The sequence below is a fragment of the Sphaerodactylus townsendi genome, linkage group LG03 (genome assembly GCF_021028975.2).
Source record: "Sphaerodactylus townsendi isolate TG3544 linkage group LG03, MPM_Stown_v2.3, whole genome shotgun sequence".
Taxonomy (NCBI): Eukaryota; Metazoa; Chordata; class Lepidosauria; order Squamata; family Sphaerodactylidae; genus Sphaerodactylus; species Sphaerodactylus townsendi.
In genome coordinates this window covers 70,549,290-70,576,293 of record NC_059427.1, presented here as the reverse complement: position 1 = coordinate 70,576,293, position 27,004 = coordinate 70,549,290, and positions in this window count along the sequence as shown.

Genomic DNA, 27,004 nt, shown 5'->3' with positions numbered 1-27,004 from the left:
CCCCTAAGAGCAGGACTTGATGTGGAGGCAAATGCATCCAGTTTCTCCCCCCAGGCAGGCAGCCCAGAATCCCAATCACTTTGTAGATCTCACATGTACAATGATCTGGCTGATCTGATTCAAATGTAAATGGGGCTCCTCCAGAAGAGCTGCAAGGATGATTGTTGAGCATCAGAGATGAAACAGGGGCTGACAAAGTCAATGTTGTGATAATATCTGGTATTCAGATACCAGTTACATCTAAAGCAGACCTGCACATGTAACCCATGCCATTTTAGTATTTTTTGGTTTGGTTGGATCTTAGGGCCAAGGGGATAAAAACTCACTGAGCATGTGCAGTTGGTAAGCTTGCTTACTTATTACCAACTGCAAGAGCCCCACCCTGCTCAGTTGATCTGGCCTGCAATAGAAGGAAGTGTGGAGCTTAATTGAGGGAATGACTTATTGTTTTTACAGGCCCAAATTGAGGGAAGACCTGCAACAGCTGCATTAGATGCAGAAGGCCAGATGAGAGAAAGAAGCCCTGCTTGATTAATAGTTTGGACTTTATTGCTATTCTTTCATTACTGGACACTGTAATTTTGTACAATTGAGTTGTGCTGTATATATATACTCACTATATGTTCACTATTATTATCCTTAAATGATAGAAAGTTGTGTTAAGATTAAAAGTTTGTTAATTTGTTCAAGCAATTTCATATTTGTTAAGCCACAGGGTGCTGTCATATATTATTTCCTAAGTCTCCAATGGAGATTGATGTGGCCAAGGATAAGTAGGTTACACACACATTCAGTATAACAACACCCATAACAAGTAAACAGAGGTGCCTGCCCTGAGCTGTAGCTGTGTGTGTGTGTGTGTGTGTGGGGGGGGGGGGGATAGGTATTTTGCTTGTTTGAAATTCCAAGCTCTATCTCTGGCTTCTTAGAGTCAAACTAAATATGACATGGTGGACCTATGCTGTACACTTTCCCCCTTCTCCGGAGTGCAACTTTGCAACATAATATTTCCTGCAAATACCATTAAACCAGTGATTGAATCCAGGCTAGCTTTAGGCAGAATGAATGAGTTGCTGATGCCCAGAAAGAGGCCAGGTATCAGACAAGTTGGAGGTGTATACAAGTTCATTGTTTGAAGGCCTTTTCTCCTGATGTGAGAATTCCTTTCTCCACAGACTTCTTGGACTCCTATTTTTGACAGTCAATAAACATTCTGACATCAAGTTTGGGTAACTAACAGAAGTTTCTCACAGGTCCCAAATGAAACCCGCACATCGTTCACTCATCTTCCACCTGCCCAATGAAGCATAATTAACAGGGGAGAAGATGAAGAGGTCTTTGTGCTTGAGGTGGGGAGAGGGCTGGTCTCACAGCAAATCCTGGGTGGTGTTGGGTGTCAGGGGCTGCTAAATCATACAGTTCATGCAGGATCACACTTCAGGGAGCAGTAAGGATGGGGGGAGGGGAAGGTACAGCTTATATCCTATGCTTATGAGTAGGGTCACACAGGCTAACAGAGCATGTGACCTGTGTGGGGAAGATGTGAGGGTGACAAAAAGTGCCATGTTGGAAAGTGGGTATCAATATGTATGCTTTCATGTGTTTTCTTGGTAAACATATGCACAAATATGGGTATACTATGTGTAAAGGTATAATGAAAGCATCGTGCTATTATGACAATGTGTACATGTGTGCGTATACCCTACTTCTCCAAAATAGTTATTTGTCTAAAACAATAAAATAATCCAATCTCAAAATAAAGTAATGCCACAACAGAGCAGCAAGCACAGACAAGGAAAATAATACTAACATCACTCAGCCAAAATGAAGGGAAATGAAGAATCTCTTGAGCTAAAATGGGACACTAACAAGGCACTGATCCAGTGAGGGCATTCAAAAGCCCTTTGTCTGGGTTTTTTGATGTGGGAACACAGGTGTGAAACTTCTTCAGGGTATCAATGCTTTGCAATGACTGCCTTGCTTCTTCTTAAGTACCAAGTGATCCGTGTAGTTTTCCACTTAACCATGTAACAATGGGACTAGAAATATTAGAATCTAGGCCATGGCAAGAATGACACAGAAATCAAGTAAAAGAACACAGGAGAAGAACACAATTTCTGGACACAAATACATAGCAAACCTTCTACCACTTTTTTATCTCAGAGCTGATGTACAGGGTATAGCTATATCTCCTAGAAGAGTGGCTTCCAAACATCTTTTTCTGAGAACTCTTGCATCTTCATGGCCCCTTCCGCACATGTGGAATAATGCACTTTGCACAATTATTTGCAAGTGGATTTTCCAAGCGGATTGAAAAGTGGATTGAAAGTAGATTGAAAATGCATTATTGTGCATGTGCGGAAAGGGCCTATGAATATACCTGAAAATGTGAAAGGTGAATTTGATACATAAGCTTGCAAGTTGTATTGTCAAAGGCTTTCACAGCCCAAATCAACTGGCTATGTGGCTGTGGTCTAGCATTTTTGCTCCTAATGTTTTGCCCATGGCATCTTCAGAGACATGTCATGGGAAAATGTATTTTTCTCAATGGCACAGTGTGGAGTGATTGTGTGGTGGGAACAGACAAGTAACAAGGAGGCAGAAGGAGGCTTGGGCCCCAGACACTAATTGATCATGTGGGGAGGGTGTTTAGCCAGCTACTCCCCTCCAGGGTGGGTGGAGAAGGACCCTGGGGCTGAAGTGTGCCAGCACAGGTGAGGCAGGGGTTCTTGGTAGAGGTTTCAGGATCACTGCTGCTGCAGCTTTCCTGGCCCTTGTCAAAGGAGCTGCCCCCAAAGAGTTGCTCTGCCCAGAGGCGTACCAAGGGTAAATGGTACCCGGAGACAAACTGTCTTGCCCTCCCTGCTGCCTGGGGATGGGGCTCCACCCTCCTTGCTGCCACCCTGCCCCCACACCTAGGGTGGGGTGGGGCTCCACCCCCCCATCCTCTGTGCCCCCTGCCCCACCCCCTACCCACTGGGCTCCCAGCCTGCAGCCTGCAGTCCCTTCTGCTCTACCCTCTGGGCAGGCCAGAACAGACTGGAGTCCCCAGCCTCGGAGAGGTGCTTTTATGAGGCCTGGATACGGGACTCAGGGGGCATGGCCATGTCTTCCCAAGCCCCACCCCCGACCTCAGTGCTTATAAAAGCACCTCTCTGAGGCTGGGGACTGCAGTCTGTTCTGGCCTGCCCGGAGGTGGGGCGGAGGTAGGGGTGGAACTGGGCACCCTTGATGATGACATGGGTTGAGGGCGCTCGGAGACGATGAGGCAGCGTGATGAAGTGACAAAAGAAGGCTAATGTGATCTTGGGCTGTATCTGTAAGGGCATAAGAGCCAGATCACAGGAGGGTGGTGGTGGGGGGGGGGACCAGAGTTTGGGAGCTTGCCCTGGATCCACCCTTGAGTGGGGGAGATGTCTTGTCCACTTCACATGTGTGGGGGAGGCACATTTGCATGTCTCCAGGTTGAATTCATTTGCTGTTGCAGTTACATCTGCAATTGCAAATGAACTCCACCTATACACATGCAAATGCACTTCTCCAGCCACCCACCCACCCCTCAACCTGTGAAGTAGACAAAACATGTATTACTCTACACAACTACTCCACACAGAGCCATGCAGAAAAACACACATTTCTGTGACATGCCTCTGTAGATGCTAGCCATAGATTTGGGCGAAACATTAGGAGCAAAAATTACCAGAGCATGGCCACACAGCCTAGAAAACCCACAAAAATCACAAGATCCTAGTTCATGAAAACATATGCCACAATTCATTCACCAGTAAAATACCACAAAGCTTAGGAATCTTGGAAGCTGAAGGTTCATGAGGACTTGTAGGAAAGAGAAGTCTCATTCCCTCTCTTGCTGGTCCCCAGACACAGATACACTCGTCTAAATTCCTGGGTGGCCTCATTGTACTGAGGACATTCTTGGAATTATTATATGGTGGCATATGTGCAAGGTATTTATGATTGACTGGCTGTGGTTCCACATCAAACATACACTAAACTGCCAACCCATGTTTTCAGTTGCACACTGTGTGAATAGGCCCTCTGTACATCATTTGCTCTACCAAAGAAACCTGCCATACACTATGGAGAATTCTGAAGTGCAATCTCAAGCTCTGGCTAACCTGTTGAGCAAATTCCACCTGCTTGAGATGAACCCAACATGACCTTCTGGCTTGCTCAATATGATATTCCTGAACAGAGTTTGGGGTCTTCTCTTTCTCCTGTCACTTCTGGAGTTATTAGCAAGCTGGATTCCATGGGGGTTTACTTACCCTAATTTTACTACTGGTACTAGCCCTAGTTCTGCCACTCTGCAAGATTATTGAGCTGCCGGAAATCTTAATATCTATTAGGAGCAGGCTGAAAAATAAGAAAATTTCTCATTCCTTGCACAGAAAATACAGTTGTGAAAGGCAGGAATCCCCTAATTTTGAGGGTTTTCTGTTTTTGTTTGCCATCAAATCACAGTTGACTTGTGGCCACCTTATAGGGTTTTCAAGGCAAGAGATGTTCAGCGATTGCTTGCCATTGCTAGCTTCTGCACTGCAAATCAAGACTTCCTTTGTGACCTCCCATCCAAATACCAACTAGGGCCAACCCTGCTTATCTTCCAATATGTGATGAAATTGGGCTAGCCTGAGCAATTTCTCAGCACAGCCCCTATACTACTGTAAACTGTATCCAAAAGTTTATTGTATCTCTGGCTGATTCCGCATGGGCCAAAAACAGTGCTGTGAAAACAGTGTAAACCCTTTCACACCATTTTAAACCCTTTTAACCATTTTCACACCGTTTTCACACTGCTGTTTTCGGCCCATGCGGAATCAGCCTCTGAGTGAAATCTGTCTGTTGGTCTAAAGCAGGGGTCCCCAAACTTTTTAAACAGGGGGCCAGTTCACTGTCCCTCAGACTGTTGGAGGGCCGGACTAAAAAAAACTATGAACAAATTCCTATGCACAAATGATTGTAAAATGTTTGATTTCACCTTTCAGCCTTTCTGTCATGGTCTATTTTTAGAACAGTGACCAAAGTATGTCAAGTACAGGGTGGGCTCCAAATATTGTTGGGGAGGCTGTGGAATACCTTCCCCTGTAAAAAAAAAAAAAGCAGAACTTTCCCAATGAAACATTCCATCTAACCCAGGATCAGGTATCTTCCTGGGTTCTTTCCTCCCTAGCAGCCAGCGAGCGATTCGCCAGCCTGGCTGATGCCAATGGGAGTGAGGCGGAACAGAAAGCCTGAGAGCAACACATGGAGTAGTCGAGAGGGAAGGGCGGAGCAGGCGTTGCCACATGTAAGGTTTCCAACTCTGGGTCAGAAAATTCATGGAGATTTGGGGGTGCCATCATGTAACTGCAATCAACAGCCGTTGGGGCCGGTTCCTCCTCTCCCTCGAGCCCCCACTGCACATGAATGGAGCCATCGCCGCCATGCCTGGTGGGCCAGATAAATGCCTTCAGGGGGCCACATTTGGCCCCCGGGCCATAGTTTGGGGACCCCTGGTCTAAAGTGTGAACAGTTTCATTTACACAGTTATTTTTCAACTGCTTGCTTCCCTGGGATACTTTTGTTTGCAAGGTGACTTGCAGGGGTCAAGGCTATTGATGGGTCCTCCTGTACCCAATACTCAAAAATATTGGGAAGCAACCTTCATATTCGTGGTTGGTTGTCACTGAGGAACATTTGGAGTCATGTTAGGGCAACAGCTTTACTTGAAAACACTTCAGAACTATCCAGATATACTCTGTAGAAGAATGGATAGAGTTAGTTTGAATTAAATACATAACCAAGAGGTCACAGTCACAGCATTTTCCTGCAATAATCCTGCAGCGATAAAGAGCATCAAGGTCTCCCTGACTCTTGGATGCCCATGTGGATGATTTTCATAGGCAAGCAGGCAGTTTTTGTAATTTACACATGCTTTTTGTTTTGGAGGCTTGTTCACGAGCTGCTCTCTTTGTTTCTATGCACTGCATACTGCTGAGAATGCATACGGTACTAATAAGGCATGCAGACAATGGACTAAGCTGCTATAATGAAGACCAGAGGGTTGGACTCAGCTCTGACATGTCTGAGTGGGGTAGGGCGGAGGCTGTCATCTTGAATTCCTTCACAAAGAGCAGGGCATTGCACATGCAAGTCCACTTTGGCTTTTTATCCTGGGGGCCTGGGATATCATTCCTAACAATGGGTTTGGAGGGGGGACTGGGGGGCGGCGGGGAGGGGGGAGGTCTTGGCTCTGCCCCTGCAGAAACAACTCCAAGGAATAGTATCCCAGAATTCATTCTTGTGGCCACCGGAGGGCAGTGTTTATTCACAGTTAAAGCCCCCAAAAGCAGGGATCTGGCAGGAGTTTAATATATGCTTTTATTTGTCTGTGAGAATCCTTCATACTGCCCCCTGATGTATAGCACAGGGAAAAATTAGACAACACGTGAAGTTAGGGGCAATGGAGAGAAAACTAGAAGACCTAGATTTGGGATGTGTGTGTTAAACATTAAGCAGCAGATGGGGAGGGAAGAAGTTTTGGAGTCATTTCCCTGATTTAAATTATCTCTGTGAAGCTGATATTTGCCACATAGGGAACATACAGCAATACCCTATAATTTGAACAAAATCAGAACAGACTCCCATGTAGGCTAACAAAACTTTTGGTGATCTTAAGGGGGAAGCATTTTTATCTGCTTGTTATTTTGAAATGAATTGATCCAAATCCAACCCATCTGAGTTATGATGTGGGTATTTAAAAAAGACGTGAATGTCCACTAGAAAAAGTTCGGTATCTTGGTTCTGACAGAAACGACTCAATGATGGAAAACTGCAGGGAATCCCTGAACAACCAGGGCTCCTCCAGTCTCAATGTTGTTCTTGGGGCCTAAATAGGCATGAAAGTATTCTGGTGTAAACTAACGTTGTCTTCTCCAGTTGCACCTTTACATGTAAGTTGTTGCAGTCACATGATTCCTTGCAATTTTGAGCATGGTCCTTATCTCCTTCTAAATAAGGGACTTGTTATTTCCTTGTGGCGCTGCTTGTGAAAGGAAAACATGGTGAGCACAAATCAACTAAATTTAACCTATGGTCAACACTGTGCAAAATGAGTTGGCATAAGGGGGTGCCAATTCCAGGTTTGAAAATTCCTGGATAGTCTTGGGGGGGGGGGGCGTCCTGGGAAGGGGGGGGCTTGGGGAGAAGAGCGGCCTCAGTGGTGTATAATGCCATAGAGTGCACCTTTCAAAGCAGCCAGACACTCCAGTGGACCTGTACTCCAGAGATCAGCTGTAATTCTGGAAGATCTCCAGGCCCCAGCTGGAAATTGCTAGTGCTAGCTGAAAGTATACAAGTGCCAGACACATGACTGTACAGTCATACTGGAAAGAGGGACAAGAGAACAGAGAGGAGGGCCAAGAGGAGATATGACAAAAAGATGGTGCCATGCTTAGTTAGCCTGTGTTTGTTCAGGCAGACATGCAAAGAGCCTCAGGGAGCTTCTGTTATAATCATCATTCTTAGCATTTTATAGTGCTTTAGAGAATTTAAAGTGCTTCATACACTTTGTCTCAATATATATTACTACAAGCTGGTATAGTAGACTTGTATTATCACTCAGTATTACATATGGAGGTGGGATGCGGGGTTACTGAATAAGTTCATAGCTCAGGTGAAATTTGAATTTGGCACCTTCTTGGTCCTCATCTTCAACTATGAACCACAATACTACTTGGAAGTGGTGAAGTGGGACAGTGAAATTGTCTTGCAAGAACAGCTCACATGCAGCTCTCTAAGTGCTTGATTGCCATTGGGGATTTGATTGGCTGTTCAGATTGTTTAAAACTGCTTTGCCAGCTGCTGCCACCACCGCACAAGGATCTTCAATGTGTGATTGAAGGAAAGCTGCAGAAGCCATTTTGTGCCTGTGCCCATCATGCTGTGTCACAATTCCAAAGATGCCAAAGCTGCCATCAGTTGGGGACTCCTGGTCTAAGCTGTGCTTCAGTTATCTCTGTGCTGGAGAAGATGGGAAATGCTTTCTGCACAGCATATACTCAGCAGTACTTATTAAATAGCAAATTTTATAGATTTAATTTAATGAATGTCTGGTAATTTATTTACTCCTTTCCCCCTGAGATATATTCAAAACTGCTGTGAGCTAGGAGGGTGTGATAATTTAATAGTCTCAGTACCAGCTCTGGGGCAGGGCCACAATGCAGGCTGCAAATCAAATTTACTGTATAAAAGGTGTGACCGTTAGCCAACTAGGGTTGCTAATCATTATTTTTTGTGACAGGCTCCTGAGTCCTGTGATGCCAGCTGAAATTCAACTGGTGAACGTTTTCCAATCATTCTGTCCTTGTCAGAGAGAGATGTACCAGTTGTGTTTCTGGTTATTGTGTGGTTCTTAAAAGTGCCCTTCTAGGAAAAAAAGCAGCAATTCCATAACTAATGAAGACCTATAACATTTCTCAAAAGAGCCACTCTGACACAGACTCCTGGGGCAAAATCCGAGCCTGGTAACCTTGCTCCCTTCTTTGTATCTTCCTTTTGGTACACATCTTAGCTCTTCATATGACCTCTCCATGCTTCCTGTCCTCTATTTATTACCACCTGTGGACTATTTAAAGAGAAAACTTGAAAAAGCTGTTTGCTTCCTCTGCTTTGGGAAACTCCATCAGTGAGAAAGAGGAAGAAAGGAGCAATGTTTAGCCCTCCAGTGATGCAGGCCCATCTTGATTTCAAAAAGGGAATGTTTAGGAATTTGGCCTTTAATCAGGGCTTTCAGAACACAGCTGGCTGAAGAACTGGGTGCCATGAAGTAATGAATACTGGAGAGATCCCAGTCAGGAGGGGAAGGGGGAAAAGCTGAATGTCGCACCTTTCTTATAACAGAGTAGGGAGATCCAGACCTTGAGGAGGCTCCTGTGCCTCTAAGGTATTATAAGCAATGTGATTTTCCCTTTTATGTAACCTAGGAGCTCTCTGAGGCTCTGGAACTAGCAGCCTCCCTCCTCTACAATCTTTTGTCCAGTCACTGGTATAGCTGGACGCCAATGTGGTGTTCTGCTACAGCCATTGTTACCTGTGGTGATTGCACACACGTGGTTTTTGTGCAACTGTAATCTTTGATCAAAGGGCTGTGAGAGTTTTTGGAGTGCCACAGAGACAACAGTAGGGCAGAAACATATATTTGCACTGCTGGGTAACAGTGCTTTTATCATGCTGTGTTCAAGTCATTGAAAAAAGTGTTATCTTTTATACTAAACTCACATCCACTTCCATGCTGGTTGCTTTCAAATGGCCATGAAGAGTCTCCTGGCAATCCATTGGGGCAAAACTACCTTAATCCTTCCTGCTGTAATAAATGTCCCAGGGATGCCATTTTGGCTCCTTGTGAGATGTTCCCTTTTGAAGTGTTGAGGGAAAGCAAATGGTCTTCCCACCCTCTTTTATGACTATGCACTTTCCTGGTTCTCTTATCACTAGTGCTGAGATAGACTGTTATCATTTCTTACTCACTGTATATTGGTCACTCAAATAATGCTTTTACCGCCCTTTTAAAGGCAAAATGTGGGTGTTTGAAAAGTTAAAAGCAAGGAGGACTTTCCTTTTCTCCTGAAATCTCTTGCTTAAAAAGAATGTCACAACCTTATGGCCACTATCCGTCAGCTGCCAGAGCTGAGAAGCACAATTAAAACATTTTAAATACATAAAATATATTACAACCACTCTTTCTAAATGCACAGCCATGATGCTGAAGGTTTGCTAGGATGCTGTGGATTTCAAGTCAAACATGTTCGACAGTCACCACAGTTGATGATAATCAGGCCTGAGCCAGTCACCAGGTCTGTTTGGTTTGGCACTGAATGACTCAAGCATCCACTGAACAATTTTGCATCATGTTTTTTCAGAATTGTGCATGCACTACACCACAGATCCAAACTCATCTATTTCCATGTGATTAGTTGAGAAACACTTAGGCAAAACCTAACTGTAGATTTTTTTAAAAAAAAAATACGACATTTACTTATGACTGATTTATGTTTTGTGGCTGATTTAACTGCCCATTTAAGCAATTCCAGAGGGGTAGATATGTTCATCTACTACAGCAAAATAAAATAGAAGTCAAGTCGCACCTTAAAGAATAGCAGGATTTATCTCAGCATGAGATTTTATGAGTCAGAACTCACTTCAGATGCTAAATGACTTATGTTTTCAGAAGTAGTGGTCTCCAGCTCATGAAAATTCATACTGGAATAAATGTGGTTAGTCTTTAAGGTGCCACTGAACTTCTCCTCCAGGCCAACAATTGCCTGCTCAGCAGAGAAATGTTTGGTATGGGATGAGTAGAACAATAAGGGACTGTGCATGTTCAAAAGGCCCATTGCACTGTTAAGACAGAATACGATGAAGCAACATGACGAACAGCCATGAAAAGATCGACAAACAGATGAACAGTCTATAGAAAAACTGACTCACTGTTTATAACTGGCGAACCAGGAGGTGTTCAAGAATCCCTAGATAGAAGAATGTGTTTCTCCAAAAACTTCAACCTGTATTTATAACAGTGTTTTCATAATCCCACGTGGAATTATTCCAGATTAATTAGCCCAGAGTGCCCTCAATCAGTGACGTAGGTATAGATTTTTAATGTGGGTTTGGGGGCAGGGCCATGCCCCCACCCACCCCTGTGGGTGTGGCCACACCTCCCCAAGCCCTGCCCTCGGCCTCAGTGCTTACAAAAGCAGCTTTCCAAGGCCAAAGATGGCAGACTCCCCTGCCCCACCCACCTGCCCCCCCACCAGCTGGGCTCCCAGCCAGCAGTCTTTTCTGCCCTTCCCTTCTGGCAGAGGCATAGCTAGGAAAAATGGAGCCCGGTGCAAAATATGAATTTTGTACCCCCCCCCCCCCGGCAGCTGCTGTGATGCTGGAATCCACCCCCAAACAGCATCACTCTCAATGGTGTTTAAACTAGGGAGCCCAGATTCTCCTTTTAAATCCACCTTAAAGGGAGAATCTGGGGCCCTAGTTAAAACAACATTGAAAGTGAATCTGTTTTGGGGTGGTTTATCCCCCATTCTGAAACAGCATCACTGTCAATGTTTAAACTGGGGACCTCAGATTCTCCCTTTAAATCCATGCCGAAGGATGTGGATTTAAAAAGAGAATCTGGGGAAATGTGGGGGGGTGCCTGCTGTCAGGGGTGCAAAGGATATCGAAGAGATAGAAAAAGTGCAGAGAAGGGCAACGAGGATGATTGAAGGATTGGAGCACCTTCCTAATGAGGAGAGGCTGCAGCGTTTGGGACTCTTTAGTTTGGAGAGGAGACGTCTGAGGGGGGATATGATTGAAGTCTATAAAATTATGCATGGGGTAGAAAATGTTGACAGAGAGAAATTTTTCTCTCTTTCTCACAATACTAGAAACTAGGGGCATTCATTGAAAATGCTGGGGGGGAAGAATTAGGACTAATAAAAGGAAACACTTCTTCACACAACGTGTGATTGGTGTTTGGAATATGCTGCCACAGGAGGTGGTTATGGCCACTAACCTGGATAGCTTTAAAAAGGGCTTGGACAGATTTATGGAGGAGAAGTCGATCTATGGCTACCAATCTTGATCCTCCTTGATCTCAGATTGCAAATGCCTTAGCAGACCAGGTGCTCAGGAGCAGCAGCAGCAGAAGGCCATTGCTTTCACATCCTGCATGTGAGCTCCCAAAGGCACCTGGTGGGCCACTGCGAGTAGCAGAATGCTGGATTAGATGGACTCTGGTCTGATCCAGCAGGCTAGTTCTTATGTTCTTATGTTCTTAATTGTTAATATAGCAGCACTGAAATTTCAGGGTATCTTTAGGAGACTCTCCTGATGATTCCACCCAGGTTTGGTGAAGTTTGGTTCAGGGGGTCCAAAGTTATGGACCCTCAAAGGAGCAGCCCCCATCTCCTATTAGCTCCCATTGGAAACAATGGGGGCATCCCCTTTGGGAGTCAATAACTTTGCACCCCCTGAACTAAACCTCAGCAAACCTGGGTGGTATCATCAGGAGAGCCCCCCAAACAATCCCTGAAATATTGATGCTGCTAGCCTAAAAACTGCACCCCATTCAGGCCAAAAACTGAGAAATCGCTTAAAAATACAAAAAGCCACAAACCGGGAGGGGGGGGGGAGCTTCAGACATGTAATGGGGGGTGGGTTTTAAACCCGGACCCCCCCTTACCTATGTCCTTGCCCTCAATTATAACTTGTCAATAATCTACCCTTTAGATGCTGTTTGGGAAATTCAGGGAAGGGGCCATGACTCCCTGTTGAAGCATCTTCTTAGCATGCAGAAGGTTCCCAATTCAATTTCCAACATCTCCAGTTAGAAGGATCAAGTAGTTGGTGATGTGGAAAACAGCACTACCTGAGACCTCGGAGTGCTGCTGCCGGTCAGAGTAGACAATGCTGACCTTGATGGACTGCTGGTCTGATTCAGTATAAGGCAGCTTTGTGTATGTTCAGTCTTACAGATGATATGAGCAAATGTGCACTGAATTACTAATCAGTATTACCAGTGTATTTGGAAACTGCACTCCTGAACTCATCCTAGCATATGTGCAGCAGAAAGTGAGGTGGGGAGGTTTATTGGGAGGCAGCATAGCTGCAAGGGGGATAGGAAAGGGGCAGCGGTGATTTAAATCTTTTCTTTCCCCTCAAATAAAAGGCAAGTAATCCCTTATTTCTAAGTGGAAGCAGGTGGGCATGGATGGTGCTCTCTGTGTAGTTTCTTCCAGATGTGGCAGGAAGAACATTGCAGCTACAGTTCTGGGGAAAGAAGAGCCAGGAACTGCCATGGACCATGCTTGCCAACCAGGGGCTTCGAAGGTGATTACTCTTGAGACAGATTATTGAAATGAGTGATTGGTTTTTCCTGCAATAGATATACATTTCTCTGCACTGTTTTGCATACAATATGAGTACCTTCCCTCTTTGTTGTGCTTCCTGTGTACATATCACGTTTCCCCAGTACTCAAAATGCAATGTAGACAAAATGAAATACTTTTCCAAAGAGCACATTCATTGCTCTTGCAATGGCTGCATGGAATGTGGCCGCACCAGTATTCCAGGCACCTTGAAGATACGATTAGTGACAATTCAAACTCATCTTTGCTTGCATATTGGCACCATTTGACATGTTGGCAGAATTTTTTTTTATTTCTTTGGAATCTGTGGCCTCCACCTACTGCATGACTCAGCTCAGGAATGTTCATCGAGTGATGACTTTTTATTTAAAGGGGCAAGTAGCAGCACACTCATGCACTGTAGTGCTGAGCCACTTTGCATAGGCCCTGTTTCTTTCATTACATACACAAATTCTTTGAACTTACTCCTGTGGATGTTAAACAACCAGATGTTTAAATGGGCCTTTAGCATTTCAGGTGTAGGCCACAATTACCCCCATATTGCAGGTGTGCAGCAGAAAGCATCGTGGCTTGCCCTAAGTCCACCTAGGGAGTTCCTGGCTGAACCAGGTAAAGTTGAGCCAAACACTTATCCTTAATGGCAAGTTGAGGGCCAGGCATGCATGAAGGAGTGGTGCTGGAGAGCACACAATGGGTGTGTTGGCCACACAAGGATAAGGGTCAATCTGAGGGTCATGGCAAGCCAATCTGAGACACCAGATGCTTCTGGAGGTGCACTCTCTGCCTGGTGGGGAACCTGCACATGGAACTGTGCCCACCCCTTCCTCCGGTATCGACTTTTGGAGGTGTCCGGCTTTTGGAGGTCCACCTCCTGGTGCTCCAAGTTCTGGGGCCCAGCTCTACCTCTTCTTCCTTTCTGATACTCCCTTTGCCTGCTCTACATTCAGGTCACTGCTGACCTCAATGGTGTGTCCTGCCGATGGGGACCAGGGAGAGGAGGCAGGTTGTTGCAAGCCTGCCCTGCACTCAGTCTGTTGGAGGCCCAGTGGTGTGTCCTTCCTTGCTGGAGTCCATCTCCAGAGGTCAGCTTTGTGCCCTACCCCTGGCTGAGACAAAGGTGCCCGTGGTTTTCTAGCTGCCCTGTGCAGGTCACAATCTAGGGCCTGTAGAGAGGTGGTGAGGTGGCACCTCCTCTTCAGCCCAGACTTGGGTCTTGTCTCCACCTCTATCACTCTCTTCCCTCTATCACTCTCTCAATCAGCAGCATAGTGAGGGAAGAGGCAGTCACTAGAAAGTGTGGTCATCGCTGCTGGCCCTGTTGCCTGTGTCAATCATTGGGGGGCTCTTCCTGCATCCCCTAGAACTGGGGTCTGCAACCTGCGGCTCTCCAGATATTCATGGGCTACAATTCCCATCAGCCATGCTGGCAGGGGCAGATGGAATTTGTAGTCCATGAACATCTGGAGAGCCGCAGGTTGCAGACCTCTGCCCTAGAAGCTCCTGGGGCTTGAGTCCCCTCTGTCCCCCTCATTTCGTGTCTGTACTTAGTTCACTGGTCTACTGCCTCCCTCAGCTAAGTCAGCACCAGCTGGTGCTGCTATCATTAGAAGAGGGCTTGTGGAGTAAGAGGCAAAGGATGAATTGTGATTGAAGGTGATGATGTTGCTGAAAGACCCTGCCTAGGAGCACATGGCACAAGGCAGAAGTGCAGACTGTGGGAGGGAGGAAAGGACAGGTCTCTATCCACCCCATTCCATCAGCTGCCCGGCTTGATTTTGGCTGGTGTTTATAGTCTGTAAATAGCTTTGTGCAATGAAATGATGTTTTCTTGAGCAGCTGCCAGGATGGAGAAGCTGGAATAGTGCCTCTCTAAATAGTGGAGAGGTTTAGGGCAGGGAATAGTTCACAACAGCTTCCACTTGGGACTCTCCACTTCCTAATTGCCATCTTATTTTATACAGTAAGTTCTAGCAGCAAGCCCCCTGAGAGAAGTGTTGGGGGTCCTTGGAAGGACAGACAGCCTTCTAACTACTAGCAAGCCCTCCTACGAGGATCAATTAATCCTTGTTAGCTGATACCATTTCTGTTGCATGGAAAAGTACAACCCACCGTGATTCCTGCTGCTGGATTATAATTTTCTGGGCCATTTATGATCCTGCATGCAGGGCTTGTTCTTCTCTGCTCTTTATTTATGCCTGCTGGATGTTGACAACAAAAGGGAAATCCTCAAGTGCACCCCCCACGCCCACGCAGTCTCTGAAAATCCTCCACCAATAATCCATGAACGACTATGTTTTACAGCACCCACACTCTTAATCTCAAGTAAGCCTGCTTTGTTTGGGGCAAAGCTTGAGCAAACTCAGCAAAATGAGTAAATATTGGCATAATGTATCCAACCATGCGGTTCTTTCAATGGAACAGCATTTCCATTTGCAAATGGTGTGTGTGTGTGTTTGTAGATTCCCACCTACTTCCTCCTCTCACTGCAGACCCTATGATGTCCCAGAGGGTCCATTGATCCCCAGAAGGAAAATGCCAAGGAGCTTAATGGGCTGCAGCAGGAAAGGGAGGAGGAAAGGCCACCCTGTGAAGCCCATGGATCTTGCATACGTGCCATTATCCATAAAAGATTCTTTCCTGCATTTGCCCCATCCTGCCAGCAGATACTGGCAGTGATGGGCAGGTGCCTTGAGACAGTAATGATACTGGGGGCCAGAGATCCTCAGGATGGCAATGTGTGGATGATAGAAGCAGAACAAATGGAGAGCCGTCAACAGATGCAGTCACAGTCTGCAATCAGGTTCTGTAATTATACTGCAATTAGCCCTGGAGACTATCTGAAATCTTCACAAGCTAGAAGTGGACAGACCATAGCCTCTCCTTCACTGTTTCAGCTTGTAGGCAGTGTTTTTTTTTAATTATCCTCCTCTGTCCTGATAGGCTTGGAGCAGCTAACAACAGTTTTTCCAAATGCAAACACTTCTCTCACCAGAGCAGTCATCTAATAGTTCAGATGAAAAAAGAAAGACTCAACCCAAGTTTAAGACCCAAGCCTAGCTGAGGTGTAAGGGAATGGCTTCAGAAGATAGGGTCTGCTTGGAAACCCTTTGAATGCCTTAGACAAGGTAACTACAGGCCTTATCTTACAATCAGTCAAACCATGCAGGGGGGCAGGGGGAGCCTCTGAAATCTTTCCTCACTGCAATAGGTTAGGCGCTTGTGCTGTTGCCTAGTCAACATTCCATTCTGGGCCAAGATTCACAATTCATCCCTGCACAACAGCTGGGTATCCATGGACCACCCTTTGGTTTCTACCTGCCTTGATGAGGAATAAACTTCTGCAACTGGTATGACTCTGCCTCTATTGGAGAGGGCCAGGAGCAGGAGCCTCCTCTACTTCTTCAACCCTGCCAGCTTAACCTTGGGCCTGCTGAAGGCCATCAAGGCATGTTAGTGGTAATTTCTGCCTAGACATCTTTTGTACTACATTACCTCTGGCTCAGTTTTGTTTCCATTTAATGAAGAGCTGATAAGAGGTCCCACCATGGCTCCTGACAATGACATTGGGCAGACTCGAAATTCTGGGTCCTATGGCTCTTGTGATAGACCCCTCCACACACACCTTTTTGACTTCTTCAGGTAGGGAACCACTCACGACTTGTCCTATCAATTTTCCCCATCTTTTCTCCTTCAGAGACTGAGGTGCTCCAGAAAATGGAAGTGTTTAGTTGAAAGCACTTTCCCTCAGCCCTGTAGCACACCCAGAAGGTGCATGATGCTTGTCAACTTTATTCCTTTCCAGGCACACTGCTCACTAAGCTATCTAAAATAAATACTGGAGGCAGATTTAAACTTACATAGATTAAAGATTTATTAAGAGATAGAGGGGGTGGTAAAGGGAGGAATAGTAACTTGGAGATGGATTTTGATGAGGCAGGTTAATATATATACACTATACACAGAAGGCTGACACAGAGGTTCAGAGGTTTGTTTCTCTGCACAGCACTTAACAAGATTGCCCAGTTTCAGTTCAGCATAGATGTTATAGTTTCTTAGTTGTTTCACAGATTGTACAATTCCTTTAACTTTACAGATGCTACTGGCTTTTGGCTTCTTATCTTTGGTTTGGGTCCTATCACTGGCTTGGTACCTACATACAGTACCCTCACACAACCCACACAGTTAGAAAAACCCTCAAAATAAAATATTAACTTTCTACTGAGATAAACCAAAATGTATCCCAGTATCCCAGACCCACTGGTATACAGGAATCCTTCTTTCACCAGAGGATATTCCTATCCTGGTTTATTATGGCCCTATGGCTTGGCCCTAGGGTTGGTCAATACTAAAAAAATTCGGTAAAATTCGGATTTGGGTATTTTGGGGCATAAAATGATTTGTATGCCCGAATCCGAATCATAGCCGATTCGGATATGCCCGAAAATTCGGGTAAATCCAAAAAATTTGGGTCCGTTTTATTATTTTTTTGAATTTTTGGTGTTTTTACACATTTTGGCCTCCAGGGGATGCAATTTTTAAGCTAGCGGCACTAAACTTTCAGGATATCATCTGGAGACTGTCCCGATGATTCTCCCCAAGTTTGGTGCAGTTTGGTTCGGGGGGGGCAAAGTTATTGACCCTCAAAAGGGGTGCCCCATCCCCCATTGTTTCCAATGGAAGCTAACAGGAGATGGGGGCTACACTTTTGAAGGTCCATAACTTTGGACCCCCTGAACCAAACTTCACCAAACATGGGGAGTATCATAGGGACAGTACTTGTATGATACCCTGAAATTTTGGTGACAGTAGCTCTAAAACTGCACCCCTCACAGTCACCCAAAGAAATTTCCCCAGATTCTGTGCTCTGTAGCGGCTGGCTGGCTCCATTGCAGCCAATGGGAAATTTCTGTGGGAGGGCTGTGGAGTGCACATTTCTCATGGTAAACCCACAAAACTTTCAGGGTGTCTTCAGGAGAGTCTCTTCATGACACCATCCAGGTTTGGTGACCGTTGCTTCAAGGGGTTCAATGTTTTGGGTAGGGTCCATCTCCCACTGCCCCCATAAGCAAAGTTCCTCAAACCTGGATGGTGTCATTCAGAGACTCTCCTGAAGATACCCTGAACGTTTTGTGACTGTACCTTGATAAATGTGCACACCACAGCCCTCCACCAGAAATTTCCCATTGACAGCAATGCAGAAGTCACTGCAGAAAAAAGAATCTTGGGCAAATTTTTAGGGGTGCCTGCAGGGGCGCATTTTTAGACATATCAGCACCAAAATATCAGGGTATCATCAGGAGACTGTCCTGATGACACCCCCCAAACTTGGTGCAGTTTGGTTTAGGGGGGCCAAAGTTATGGACCCTCAAAATGGTAGCCACCATCTCCTTAGCTCCCATTGGAAACAATGGGGGATAGGGGGCCCCCTTTGAGGGTCCATAACTTTGGCCCCCCTGAACCAAACTGCACCAAACTTGGGGGGTGTCATCAGGACAGTCTCCTGATGATACCCTGAAATTCGGTGCCACTAGCTTTAAAAATTTCGGTTTTCATGTTTCACTGATCCTGCACATGAAGCCTGCTGGAGTGAGTGAGCGGTGAAACACGCAAACCAGCATTTTTAAAGCTAGTGACACCAAACTTTCAGGGTATCATCAGGAGACTGTCCTGATGATACCCCCAAGGTTTGGTGCAGTTTGGTTCAGGGGAGCCAAAGTTATTGACTCTCAAAGGTGTAGCCCCCATCCCCTATCAGCTCCCATTGGAAACAATGGGGGATAGTTGCACCCCTTTTGAGGGTCCATACCTGAACCAAACTGCACCAAACTTGGTGGGCAACATCAGGAAAGTCACCTGATGATACCCTGATAATTTGGTGCTGATACATCACAAAATGCGTCCCCTGCAGGCACCCCCAGAAATTTGCCCAAGATTCTTTGTTCTTCAGTGACTTAGCTGTATTGCTGTCAATGGGGAATTTCTGGTAGAGGGCTGTGAGGTGCACATTTCTGAAGGTATGGTCACAAAACTTTCAGGGTATCTTCAGGAGAGTCTCTGGATAACACCATCCAGGTTTGGGGAATTTTGCTTCAGGGGGTTTAATTCTATGGAACCCAAAAAGGGTAGGGCCCATCTCCCACTGCCCCCTGAAGTAAAGTTCCCCAAACCTAGATGGTGTCATCCAGAGACTCTCCTGAAGATACCCTGAATGTTTTGTGGGTTTACCATGAAAAATGTGCACTCCACAGCCCTCTATCAGAAATTCCCTATTGACAGCAATGCAGCTAAATCACTGCAGAACAAAGAATCTTATGCAAATTTCTGGGGGTGCCTGCAGGGGGTACATTTGTAGATGTATCGGTACTAATATTTCAGTGTATCATCAGGAGACTGCCCTGATGATGCCCTCCAAGTTTGGTGCAGTTTGGTTCAGGGGGGCCAAAGTTATGGACCCTCAAAAGGGTAGCCTCATCTCCTTAGTTCCCATTGGAATGAATGGGGGATAGGGACACCCCTTTTGGGGGTCCATAACTTTGGCCCCCCTAAACCAAACTGCACCAAACTTGGAGGGTACCATCAGGACAGTCTCCTGATGATGCCCTGAAATTTTGGTGCCGATATGTTTAAAAATGCACCCCCTGCAGGCCGAAACGTGAAAAAAAACACCAAAAAATAAAAACGCAATTCGGCTGGTGATCCGAATCCCATGGATTCGGATCTGTTAGGATTCGGACAGCTCAGATTCGGACCCTGCTCGTCCGAATCTGTCCGAATCAGTGCAGATTCGGTAAAAATCCAGATTCGGACTGTCCGAATCTCCAACCCTACTTGGCCCTCCAATAAACCCTTCCACCAGTATACTTTGTTTGTGTATATATTTGCTTTCACCCAGCACTCAGGCTGATAACAGTAGCAGTTCCACACTTTGACTGACTACTTCCCCCAAAGATATTTAGTTTTTCACCCCCAATTAAGGCAGATAGCACTTAACAGCAGGAATGCTCAAGACCAAAAAACACTACAGATTCTTTTGACAGGGAGTTAACCTCCTCCCTCCTCTGCATCATACAGTTACTTGGGCAGAGTGCAGGAGGCCACAGCCAATAAGGTGGCAATCCTGTTCCTAGGCCTTTCTGCCTTGCTCTGTAAACAGTAAGTTGTTTTAGACAAAACTTCACTTTGAAGAAATCTGGCTGCCACGTAGGCAGGAAGTTTGGGTTTTCCTGATCCTGACAACACAGTAGCCATTTTCCTGCCTCTGTGATGACCATTTCCTCCCCCTGCCATCAGAGGGTGTTGTTGAGGGTGTTTTTTTTAAAAAATATGCAAAACATTCAATTGGCATATTTATATAATAGCAAATCAGTATGCCGATTACCTGTACTGTGTGTGTGTGGGGGGGGGAGGGGAGGGGTTGCCATGGGGAATGAGGCAGGGAAAATGCAGGTTAACCAACCACCTGGAAGCCTTGCTGTCTCTATACCATGAACAAAAGTTGCTTTGTAGAAAAAGACCTACCTGACCTCACTGAGTCATTCAGAATTGGTGGACCTCCTTCTTTCCACCATGTTCATAGTCCACAGGTTGTGAATGCTGTGGCAGTAATGAGTAGCTGATCTGGTCTGTGTTTTTTTTAGTAGATTGGTATTATAATATTTATTAAAATAATGCTATTAAAATAATGCTTTGAAACAGCAAATAACCAAAGAATCTGGTCTGTTTTGATGGTCTTTCATTCATACTAGAACACTTTTGCACAACTCAGTCAGTCTAATTTCTTGAGGGTGGGGCTATACACAAGTCTTCCTAGGGAATATGGGCTTAGATTTCCTGCCACATCTCTGAGAAATGTTTCCTTTTACCATGAATATATGCTGTAATTTCCTCCTGCATTAGGATGATTGTTACATAATTGTACCATGCTGATAGAAAAAAAGTATAATTGAATTCAGTTTATCAAAGTGTCATCTGTAACTAATCATTCATGCAAAATTTGCTGAACTGTTTTCCATTGAATATACTTCATTCATATTATGTCTTCTAATAATTATGGACAAGGTTTCTGAAGTATGAACATATTATGAATGTGTGGCAATCTTCAGCCCTTGGGACAGGGCGAGAAAGAAATGGCAGGCTTACTCCATCCCCATCTTTAGGAATTTCAAAATCCAAGGGTTTGTGCCACAGTTTATATCCACACATAACTTTTCCCTTGCATCCCACACCAACCAGACTACATTTCTGCTCTGCATACCTGCAGCTGCCTTCTACTTCATTATACCACACCTGTTTCCCCAACGGCACTGTCTGAAGATAAGAGGCAATTATGCCATGTCAGAGAACCTTGGATGAAGATCTGTCTCTCGCATGCTCTTCTGTGCAAGCAAGCTGCAAATGCCAAGGAAGCTTCTCTTTCCGTTTTGGCCCTACAACTTGCATACCCTTAACATGCCCCAGTTATCATCACTTGAAGCCACGCAGCATCTCCTACCTGGAGTGACACTTCATGTCCACTTGCCTGGTTTCCTCATTTCTAAGAAGCTCCCTCAGCATCATCCATTGGCAGCTTCTACATAGCAAGGATTCTTAACACTGGTTGTATTGCTGGTGCCAATGCACAGACCATCACGTTGGCAACAAACCTTTCACATGAGGGCACTTTCCTCTGTCTTTCCCCCCTGAGTGTTCTGCTCTACACATGCTCCACAGCATCTCCACATTTGTTCTCTGGAGAATGGTCTTTATGGCAGTCAGGGTGACTCACTGTATTATATCATTACAATGGTTTTACTAAATTTAAAATAGATGATGATGAAGAAGAAAAGTTTGGATTTATATCCCCCTTTTCTCTCCTGTAGGAGACTCAAAGGGGCTTACAATCTCCTTGCCCTTCCCCCCCACAACAAACACCCTGTGAGGTAGGTGGGGCTGAGAGAGCTCCGAGAAGCTGTGACTAGCCCAAGGTCACCCAGCTGGCGTGTGTGGGAGTGTACAGGCGAATCTGAATTCTCCAGATAAGCCTCCACAGCTCAGGCGGCAGAGCGGAGAATCAAACCCGGTTCCTCCAGATTAGATACACGAGCTCTTAACCTCCTACGCCACTGCTGCGTAGTAATCAATTGTTACAGGATTATATCATCCCTCCCAGACATCTTACAACTTCTCCTCCCCTTTTCTTTTTAGGCAAGGGGACAAAAACTACTCTCACTTTTCCACTTATAGTTCCATAACAAAAAGGTCTGGATACTGACTTAAAAAACCCCACTGGGAATTCAGAGGGAAAAATGAAAATGGAAATAAATATCTGGTGTTAAGATTATTATAGTACAATAGGAATCACCTTTTCTTTAAAAAAAGAATCTGCCTCTGAAAAGCTCAGCACTGGCATAGTAGGAAAAAATGGTGGGAAAATTGTCCAATATGGGTGGGGCCTTAGCAGCAGGACAGTGCTGCACAACATTCTATCCAAAAAGTAAAGCAGCGTAAAGCAGGTTTTGGGAAGAGTGCATTAAGGACAGTGAAAACCTAGAAAGGGGACAATTAGAGCATGATGTTGCATGGGTGCCCCTCCTCCACTTCAGTTTGAAAGCCAAGGCAGAAAAAATCCTCTGTGGGGAAGCAGATCCAGATCCTGTTCTACTCCAGATTGTAAAGTGATGCCTCTGTTCGTTTGGAGCTATGTGTGAATTCTGCTAATAACTCCAATATATACATGGTCATAGATTCTAAGGAACTAAAGGACACCTAGCATTTAAATCTGGTTCCCCCTGCAGAAAGATAGGGAGAACATCTAATGCTTTTATGTGCTCTATTCCTGATGTCTCTATTCAGGTTTTGTCCTATAAAGTTCTCAAACCAAGTTAGATTTCATACACTCATGCTGTTTCAACTCTGTCAATAGAAAAGGCTGGAAGAACAACTCAGACAGAAAATGGTATAGGCTTTGTAGAAAAGATAGAAGAACCCAGCTGGAAAAAGTAAGCAACTCTTCATTAGAGTTTTGCTTTGGGGGATCCCTCACCTCTCTTATACATCTGGCTGGTGCCCGGGAGGTGGGAGGGTGCTGTGTCCTGAACAGAGACCCTCTTTTGCTGCTACTATGTGTGTGGCAGGGGTTTCCCTCACATGACAACCTGGCCCACTTCCCAAGCCCAAGACGCTCAGAGGTCAAGCAAACAAAAATATACAGTGTGTTTTCTCAAGAGAGGTAGGGATCCTGCTGCCAAAATTCCTGCAGAGTTCTGGAATATTGAGAGGTGTGAAGGAAAGGGAAGCAATCCAAGAGGTGATATGCATGTTGGGGAAAACCAAACGACCCATCTTGTCTAGACAGGTTCTCCTTTTGAATACTGAGTCCAGTCAGTTGAAACTGCTTGCATTTTCATATATATAATGAAATGCAAGTGAGTTATGCGTGTTATTTCCTATGCGGAAGAAGCATCTATCTGGAAACTTTTAAGTAGTTTTCAATGCCAGGCTGCTCTACATGCAGGAAGTTTGTTCAAAGAGAGCAAGGGTGGTCAGTTTACATTAACCATGTACATCAACTATCCTGTTTATTAGGCCAATACCAGGAATTCCTTAATTTCATTTTTAAAAAGGTAAGATACTGAACTGTACTCAGTGAGGGGCGATTCACTCAATAGGAAGTCCTTGCATTCACTTGCTCTGTCAATAGTAATAGCTTCTCGCTCAGAAATTAATTCCCAGGAACATGCAGACCCCATGTGGATCAGGATCAAAGCACACGGGGGCAGAGGTTTAAACCTCTTCCTTGTGCGACCTGAAATGACCTCAGGGAGCCACTATTTGCCATGCTGAGAATGCTTACATGTAGAACACACACACATATATAAGTGGAATATATAATGGCTCTCAGAGGCCATATCAGTTTGGGGAAATGATGTGTGTGTGTGGGGGGGAGGGGAATTATGCATCATGATGCCAATCGAAATTGAAACCACATGGCATGCGCCTGGAAATTAATGGAACTCAGTGTGTGGACATGATCTGGCTATGTCAAGTTGAGAGGACCAAGATGGACATATGTGAAATACAAGGCTTTTGAAATGTGTGAATTGGTTTCAGCAACGGTGTAATGGTCATGGAAGAAAGTGGTGTTATCTTCGAAGTGAGGCAGCAAATTGGATGGATCCTTCAAAGAGAAACTTTTCTGAGGTTTATTTCAACATCTGGAAAATTCAAGCTCAGAGTGAGTGAATAATAACACATAAATCATGTCCTTCCACTGCATTGGCTTCTGGATGCTCTTTATTGTTGCTCTGGTAATGGCTGTGCCACAGAGTTGTGAGTGAACTGTGTCCCAGCCAGATAAGCTGTACTCCTGTGAGCTTTTCTGGAGACTCATTGAATGTGGGCATGTTTTCAGGATCACCCACAGGTAGAAGTTTTAGGGTATTGAGTGGCTACAATCCCTATCAAACATACTCTTCAACAAATAAGTGTCTACAAATAAGAAATATTTAGGATTTTTCCAGAAGAGAGATGGCTACTTGGGAGGAGGAGGAGGTTTACTATTTATAAGCAGGGCTATGTCGCTGCAGTGATTTAGCAGAAAAAATCTTGACCACAGCCAACTCTCGATTTGTCTTTACCACATGAGTAAGGATTTCTAGTCAAGGCTCAATTCATTGAAGCCTGTTTTCAATACCAGCCCTGGAGTCATGTTGCTGAACTACTAGGGCCATTGAGTGTTTACAAAACCTTTCCCCCTCAGTGACTAGTTACAAGTAACCTCCACATCTGGAATTAGAAATAAGGGCTTCCAAGGATGTGATTCCCAGATAGGCTAGAACTGCTTTACCTCTCCATGGCCCTTTCTGCACAGTACAAATAAAACGCCTTGCATAGTGTGGATAAATAAAGCATTGGCAGGGGAGATGTTTTATTTTTCACACCTCCCCCCCCAACTCTCACTTTGAGTCTCTCTGCAGCTCGTGCCCACCATTTTCTACCCTCTTCAGGAGACCCCTTGCTGCTGCCATTTGCAGAATGTTCCCACAGAGTTTCCTCTGCTTGCAGTTCATCCACACATCCTTTCAGTGAATAAACTGCATTAATAAAGTTAGTTTTTCCTGGCGCGTCCATGCACGTGTTTTTCTTTTATTTATTTATTTATTTATTTATTTATTTATTTACTTACTTAATTTACTTACTTACTTACTTACTTACTTACTTACTTACTTACTTAATTAAATTTGCTATACCGTCCACCCCTGAAGAGCTCTGGATGGTGTACAACCTAATACATCAGTTAAAATACACCATAAAACCTGAAAATTAAAAAAAATGTTTTAAATTAGATATCTTTGAAGCTATGACATCACGATATGAGAATTGGCTGCCATTCTCACATCATGACATTGTAGCTTTGAAGATATGTTGGGATTCCCTGATCAGGGCAACAACAAATTCTGGTCAGTTATCTCTGGTGACTCTTTCTCAATAGGAATCACAGAGACTGATGGCCCAAGCGAATAAAGTTTGTTCCCCTATCCATCTGGCCATCCTCCCTTGGTTTACCATCACAGCCAGCTATCTTCATCTTTTAACTGATCCCAAACTGTGATTCGCTGTTACTCTGGCTAGATGCAACGTGCTTCCTTCCACCAGAAGATTCAGCAGAGAACCATATTGCAAGCACTGATAGAACTTGCAGTTGCACCCTTGGAATGGAGGAAACCGTTCACCATGTCTTTCACCATTGCCCTTTTTATGATTCTGCACGGAAAAACTTACTTGAACCCCTTTTGTCTGGCCTAGACAGCATTGCTGACAGGATGCTGCCAAAACTCTGTTTTTGTTAGATAGCAACTCTGTCTGAATACTGGAACCTACAGCCAGATTTCTGTGTGTGTTCTCAATGTTTTGCTAAACAAAACTTTTAATCCTTTTTTAATTAAAAGATTGTTTTATTTTATGATCTTAATTTTTTATATTCTTCAAACCTATTGTATATTATTTTTTAAAATGCCATTAAAGGTTTCAATTCAATTTGATATCTCATTTTAAAGAAGAGAAAAAAAAGGATATGTGCAATGGATTGCCAGGAAAAAACTAACTTTATTGATAAACTTTATACGCTGAAAGGTTGTACAGATGAGCTGCAAGCAGAGAAAACTCTATGGCAGTGATGGTGAACCTTTTAGAGACTGAGTGCCGGGGCGGAGCAAGGGGAAGTTGTGTCTGGGACACATGTGCACCCTGTGTCCCTGCCATGCCATTGTCCGTTCCCGTCCTGCCCTGGAGTGCCCCCAGAACGCCCCGGGACACCCTTGCCACAGCCCCACAGGTGTGTGCGCCCAGTGCGTTGCACACTCCTCGCCCCCTTGGCACTATGCCACTGCCCCGAGTCCCAAATTGGGAAAACAGTAAGCGTGCCCCCAAAGAGGGCTCTGAGTGCCACTTCTGGCATGCGTGGCATAGGTTCACCACCACTGGTCTATGGGAACACTCTGCAAATGGTGGCAGCATTGAACCCCCTGAAGACGGCAGAAAATGGCGGGCGTGAGCTGTGGAGAAACTGAATGTGCGAGCTATTTAAACTCAGGTGGGACAATTAAAAGGCTTGTTGTTCTGCACAGGCAAGAGAAAATGTCTTGACCCCATCTTGGGAAAAGAAAATTGCTAATTTAGTGTTTTCTGAAAAAAAAATGGGTTGAGCAGAAATAAAACATCCTGCAGTTGTGTTGAAGAAAAAGCTGTGTGAAGTTCTTCCCCAAAATGCTTTTTTTCTCCATCCTCAAGACGTTTTTATATGTGCTGTGCAGAAAGGGCCATTGGTCAGGGTTGTCCCATTCAGTCTGTCTCGGACCAGCCTCATCTTCAGCTATGGCTGTTTTCCTTAGAAATGCAGGCTATCCTTTCCCCAAGAGGGCACCAACTACAAATTGATCCACTGGAATGTTTTAACTGTTTGAGCTGGGCCCACTGCAGATCTTCCTTCAGGTCCAAATTGCAAGCAAGCAGCGAGTGACTATCCTTGATGTTTTTTAATAGAAACCAGAAACCAGCCTGAAGTACATTAAAGGAGAGGAAATTGATATAACCTTCAGAGCTGACTTGAAGCA